Source organism: Euprymna scolopes, chromosome 15, assembly GCF_053919585.1.
Source record: "Euprymna scolopes isolate OS-2025 chromosome 15, ASM5391958v1, whole genome shotgun sequence".
Taxonomy (NCBI): Eukaryota; Metazoa; Mollusca; class Cephalopoda; order Sepiida; family Sepiolidae; genus Euprymna; species Euprymna scolopes.
This window is the reverse complement of record NC_136496.1, coordinates 26,828,136-26,835,150: the sequence shown is the minus strand read 5'-3', so window position 1 is coordinate 26,835,150 and position 7,015 is coordinate 26,828,136. Positions and strand designations below refer to the sequence as shown.

Below are 7,015 nucleotides of genomic sequence, written 5' to 3'. Positions count from 1 at the left end.
ATTGAATTGTTATTATATGTGTATATGTTCGTGTTATAAAATGTCATGCCATACACATCTCATATCTACAATGTGAACTCTACATCTCACATCTACACTAAGACTGTCTGAACACTATCTCCTCACTTTAAGAGTTCCTTCTTCAACACATCTAAGTAATGAACTTTTAATATATATGAATCGTCATAAACGAACAATCTCTTCATAACAGAAACAACGACAATTTCATAACACGAACAATCTCTCTTACAACAGCATCTCTCTCTCTAAGATACAACATCACTTGTAATAAGACTCTCTCTCAACGACAAACACTCTAATAAGACTCTTTCTAAGCATCACTTATAATAAGACTCTCTTTTAATGAAACCCCTATATAACAGAATTAATTAAACTGAATGTTTAAAAGAATATGCAAATTAGCTAGATCTTTTGCAGATGAAAACAATTTCTATGGCGCATATATAACAAAGTTGTATTTTCTTAAAAAAAGGGGTTTTAATATATATACAAAATTATAGGAGTATAGATTTACTAGGTCCCTTAAATAAGTTTCCAGACTTTTTTCTTCTTTTCTGTATGAGCACTTTTATTGATAGTACATACATGAAACTCTAGTCCCTCTTCAAAGTAATCTCCTCCGGCTGCAATGCGCTTGTTGTACCGTTTCAATAACTGCCGGAAAACCTCCTGGAAGTTTACTTGTGTGAGCGTGTCAATGACCCTCGCCATAGCAACTTTCATCTCAAGTGTCTCATAACGACAGCCTCTAAGGTTTTCTTTGAGCTTAGGCGGCCCTGTCGGTGGGGCATTAGAATACACCTACTGCCCCTCCCTGCAGAGGGTAAAAGTCCCTCAATGGGGGTTCTGGATATGACCTTAAACTATATCCAGTGGTGAGGCCCCAGCTTGTGGGCTTTGGGGAGTGTGGAGCCACCCTTTAATTACCATTGCTCCCAGGTCCACTCTGACCCAGAGTGGTAGTACCTGTTAGGGTTCCAACTATGGGTTAAATAGAAACCGACTTGAAAACAACACATATATTCTATTAAAATTTTTTTCTTCAAAATCTTTGGATTCGGCATTAAATAACCCGAAAAGGGTTGATATGCCGTAAAACAAAAACAACCAACCAACCAACCTTGAGCTTAGGGAATAACCAAAGGCCAATGGGAACAAGTTTTGAACTATAGGGAAGGCAAGGAACTGTTTTGGTGCCCATCTTGATCAAATAGTCTGATCTTCTCTGAGCACTCTTGGGATAAACTTCGTGCAAATCTTCAACACATTCAGTTCCTCGAGAATAATTGTGTGTACAGTTCTCATAGAAACACGACGGTCTTTATCCATAAAATTCTTGATTTGGCCAATCAACTCCGGTGTTCTGACTTCCTTACTCCTGCCACACTAATCCTTCAGATTCCCTGACTTCCTTGATCTTTGGTTGTAAAATATACATACGTACGTACAGTGCTGGTCCAGGTATATTCTTCGTTTTTCGATCACGTTCTCTAAAAGTAAGAAAAAATTAAAGAACATACAAATAGGCATACACTCCAGCCTTAATCACTAGAGCGGTATTTTTTTATAGGAATTACAAAACGGAAGTAGGTTAAATAATAATGTTCATATATATATATATATATATATATATATATATATATATATATGTATATATATATATATAAAGGAGATTAGAACAATAGTCTAAAGAGCAGAGTGTATTTTAATGTAATAGTAAAATTACTAATTTAATTAAAATACAGGGAAAGAAAAAGTGCTCGTTGTAATTTAGATATATAATAAGCTCGATAGATAAATATCCTAGAGCTAATTTAATATTCAGTAATGTGAAATCAGCAACTAAGGTAAAAGTATTCATATGGATGGTTATTGTAGCTTTCCAACTTGTGAATGATTTCATATATATATATATGCTGATTTCAAAAGGCGAATAATTAAAAGATACATCTGCCTATACTGTTAATGCTAGCTTTATTTATGGTGTCTTTTACATATATTAAAAACCCTTCCCAATATTTTGCTGATGAGGAAACTTTGTTTGTTAAAAATACTATATGTAAAAATTATTGTCCGTGGCTTAATGTCTACCACAATAAAAACATTGTTTTCCGAAACGATCGTACAAATTATTGATTTTGTTGTTGTTCCTTCTTGTGAAACGGATTTTTAATTTAATTCTAATTTGAATTTTAAATTATCAATCACATTACTGAATATATATATATATATATATATATATATATATATATGCATATATATGTATATATATATATATATATATATATGTATATATATATATATATATATATATATATATATATTTATTAAACCTATGCGCGATTCATGCAAGAAGGTTCAAAAGCAGTCTGAAGCATTCCATACGTTTCTGTTTCATTTTTTTTTCAAAATTTAAAACAGAATTTTATTGCATATCGTTCTTCTAAATTGTCCTCACGTCTAAATTGCATTTTTGAAATTCACTAGCTGTTAAAATCAGACTTTAGTAGAGTGTATTCCAATTGCTGCTGTAGCTGTTCATTTGTACCTGGAATCACAAAAATTGGTCAGTCATCTCGTAAGATGTATCGCAATAAGATAATGAATTTTTAAGAGTCTACAACGATTTTAAATGCTTATGCAAAACAGCCTGGAAACTTATTAAAGGCATATCTCACTGCCTAGGATGATTTTTTGTTCTTTTTTATTTTATTTATTTTTTAGTAAAGAAAATCTTTTAAAAATAAAGTCGGGATCATTCATCTAAATAAAATCAACCCACAGCGTGAATGTGGTATTTTGGTGATAGTGTCTAGTGTAGAGTAAGTCTAACAGTTTTTGACAAAATTGGATGACAATCGACCCCCTCTCGCTCATCTAAAAAAGAAAAAAATATTCGGGCTTTATGCCTAAGATAAAAGGACGAACTTTATGATCCTTCTTTTTTTTTTAATTTAATTGTCAATGTATGTTTTTTTACTTATATCAAATATCGATTAATCTATCTCTTACGGTCTCTTGATATCTATCTATTCATCTATCTATCTTTATATCTCCATGCATGTGTGTACGTATGTATATATGTATGTGTGTACGTATGTATGTATGTATGCATGTATGTATCTACATATCTATCTATGTGAATAAAAAGGAAAAACCTAAAAGAGTAAAAACAAAAATAAAATCAACGTTTCGTCCCTATTTCAGGGGACATCATCAGGATTTCTAGGCGAGGATGTACAGGAAGACGGTCATATATCACATGCGAAAGAGGAGAAGTTCAGTTCTCTTTCTGTTCTGGAGAGACTATATCTATCTATCTATCTATCTATCTATCTATCTATCTATCTATCCTTTCCATCTATCTACCTATCCTATCCTATCCTGTCTATCTTTCCTATCTGTCACGGTATGATTTTTGACTCCACAGAATTCCTAAATCATACTGTGGTAAACAAATCTGATGAAGTTTTGAAAAATTGTGCGCTCGTTGAATACACTCTGCCTGAAACAAATTCGTCAGCAGTAATGTCGGTAAGACTCCTCAGCAATAAACTAACCACTTCTTAAATAGACAATAAAGTTTGAGAGAGTTGACATTTTAGGACGGAAAAGAACCATACATAAGCATGTGTACAACGATAAAATAGATGAAGAAAATGAAAATCTAATAAATTACAAAATTAATTTATTTATCAAAAATTCAAACAAGAAAGGCCCTTTTCATAAAAGGATACATTTTAGTTCCAGAATGTATCACTGGTTCGCATAAATTTGAAAACATGAAGAACTATAAGTGCCTAAGAGATATTTCCCATTTGAATAAATATTTAATTGATTTAATTTTTGTTTTCATCATCAATTATTTTTTGCTTTAATTGCTCTATATAGCATAAGGAGATTTTTATTATCTTGATCGGCTCTAATTTAAATATAATATTTATAACTATCTTTCGTATATATATATATATATATATATATATATATATATATATATATAGAGAGAGAGAGAGAGAGAGAGAGAGAGAGACAGATTATATATTTATATATAATATATACATGTACAAATTTACATATATAATATATATATTTATATATATAATATATATAAATATATACATATTTACATAATATATATATATATATATACATATATATATATATATAGAGAGAGAGAGAGAGACAGATTATATATTTATATATAATATATACATGTACAAATTTACATATATAATATATATATTTATATATATAATATATATAAATATATACATATTTACATAATATATATATATACATATATATATATATATATATATATATATATATATATATATATATATACATATGAATTCATCAGAAGAAAAAACTATATAAAAATATTCAAACATTATATATTAAGAAATTTATAAAAAATCAGAATTAGAATCCGTAATGATATCGGAATCAGGGTATTAGAACAGAATCGGTGATTGTATCGGAATTGTAAAAATATTGGATTTGTACCATCACTTCTCTCTCTCTCTCTCTCTCTCTCTCTATATATATATATATATATATATATATATATATATATATATATATATATACACAAACACACATACACATTTATATATATATATATATATATATATATATATATATATATATATATATATATGTGTGTGTGTGTGTGTGTTTGTGTATGTCTGTATTTAATAGGTCCCGTTTCTATAAACTCTAAAAAATATAGGTTAAAACTGCACACAGGGGATTACCCATGAATAGACTAAGTTCCTGCTTATATTACAAGTTATGGAGAGTAAAATATGTCATAAAGTTATTATATTAATTATACTAGCATGGGTACCCGGCGTTGCCCGGGTGTTTGGCGGTGTGTGTTGAGCAAAGAAAAAAAAAATGTTAGTAGGAAGGAAGGCTCGCACCCGCACAGCGAAGGAGGAAAAGAACGGGAAAAACCTGACGTCTTTGCTGTTACGACCACCGCCAAACCGGAAGTGACGTAAGTTTTAATTAAGGCTAGACAATCGAAAAGAGGGGATGACTTTCGAAAATAATCGGTGAAAAAAGTGACCCCTGTAGAAAAGTGCCCAGTTGAGAGCGAAGAAATTAATGTTTTTAGCCAATTTTTTGGTATTTGTCGTCTGAACGGTCGAGCTTCAAAACGACACTGATCTTATGAAAATCCGTTGCCTCTGTCGAAATTTTTAGGCAGACATGCAAATATACATACATAGATTTATACATTGGTAGCTTAAATTTTCGACCCAAACCGATTAAAAAGCTTGGCCCCTCTCCTAATACCCTTTATGTAAAATTTCAAATGTTTAAACCAGAAATCGCGCGCGTGTGAGTGAGTGCGTATATATATATAGGAAACATGAGTTGGAACAATTACATTGAAGGCATTGCCAAGGCCGCTGCAAGAAAGGTGGGCTCTCTCTACCGTGCTAGAAAACTACTAACACCCGAAAGTATCCTGTACCTCTATAAGGCCACCATTCGCCCATGTATGGAGTATTGCTGCCACATCTGGGCTGGTGCATCTGCTACTAGTCTCTCGCTCCTTGACAAGGTTCAAAAGAGAGTCGCAAACCTGATAGGCCCTGAACTGGCATCTAACCTTCAGCCTCTGTCCCATCGACGAAATGTTGCATCCCTCTGCCTTTTCTACAAATATTTTAGTGGTGAATGCTCTGACGAACTGCAATCACTTGTGCCCCCCAGACGTGAGCACCCTCGACAAACCCGACAGGCTGCTAAATCCCACCCTCACACTGTAGAGATCCCTAGATGTAGAAGATCTTTGTACTCCAATAGTTTCTTCCCCAGAACCGCTAGACTCTGGAATTCCATTCCAGGTACTGCTTCCCCAACAGTACTGACGTTCAGAAGTTCAAGTGTAACGTGAACCGACATCTTGCTGCCCAAATCCCTACATAGTACTCCAGTAGTTGTTGCCCCTGATAGTAGCCCCCTACACCAAAGTGGCAATTTGCCTTGTTTAGGGTGAAAATGTAATTTATATATATATATATATATATATATATATATATATATATATATATTTATATATATATATATATATATACACACACATATTATATATATATATATATATATATGTATATATACTATATATTTATGTATACACACGAACACACACACACACACACACATATATATATAAACACGAATATATATATATATATATATATATATATATATATATATATATATATATAAACACGAATAATGGAAATATTATTGCGACGAGAAAGAAGCAAACCGAGTTATATATCCATCAACTTAGTCTTACAATAATACGATACGTTATTGGATATATAATTTTATTTTTATTTCCCTCTCTCTTTTCCTCATTCTCTCTCTCTCTCTCTCTCTCTCTCTCTCTATATATATATATATATATATATATACATATATGTATATATATATACATATATATATATATATATATATATAGAGAGAGAGAGAGAGAGAGAGTGAGAGAGAGAGGAGGGAGAGAGAGATGAGGGAGAGAGAGAACGAACAGAGACGAATAAACAAATCAATATGACTCATTGCTTTTGTTTTATTTTTGTTTTCTCGCAAGAGGATTTTGAACACTCAAATGTACATGCACATATAATGAATAACACCCACACCCATGCAGGCACACCTACACACACACACACACACACACACATACAAACACACACACACACATACAAACACACACACACCTACACACACATACAAACACACACACACACATACAAACACACACACACACCTACACACACACACACATACAAACACACACACACATATGCATATATTGAAATAATTACAGACAAAGAAGGAGAACTCATCAAAAATAAACTAATAGTCATTAACTCATTGTTAATAGCAAAAAATGTATAAAAATCAAGAAATAGGTTTTAAGATTATAAGAAAAAATAAACAACTTAAAACCTTGTTTACAAAAACATCC

General features: G+C 31.7%; 1 protein-coding gene across 5 annotated transcripts in view; it reads right to left on the bottom strand.

Annotated features, from left to right (window-relative positions):
- LOC145293753 (uncharacterized) overlaps window positions 1-1,587 on the bottom strand; it is a 72,014-nt gene extending 70,427 nt beyond the window's left edge. Inside the window, exon 1 of one of the 5 annotated variants that reach the window (XR_013869760.1) lies at window positions 1,470-1,586. The gene's annotated coding sequence lies outside the window, so the exon portion shown is untranslated. Of the gene's footprint in view, window positions 1-1,461 lie in introns of all 5 variants that reach the window. The other 4 variants (XR_013869761.1, XM_080140242.1, XM_080140239.1 and 1 more) reach the window with 4 other exon arrangements.
- Between the last annotated feature and the right edge of the window lie 5,428 nt (window positions 1,588-7,015).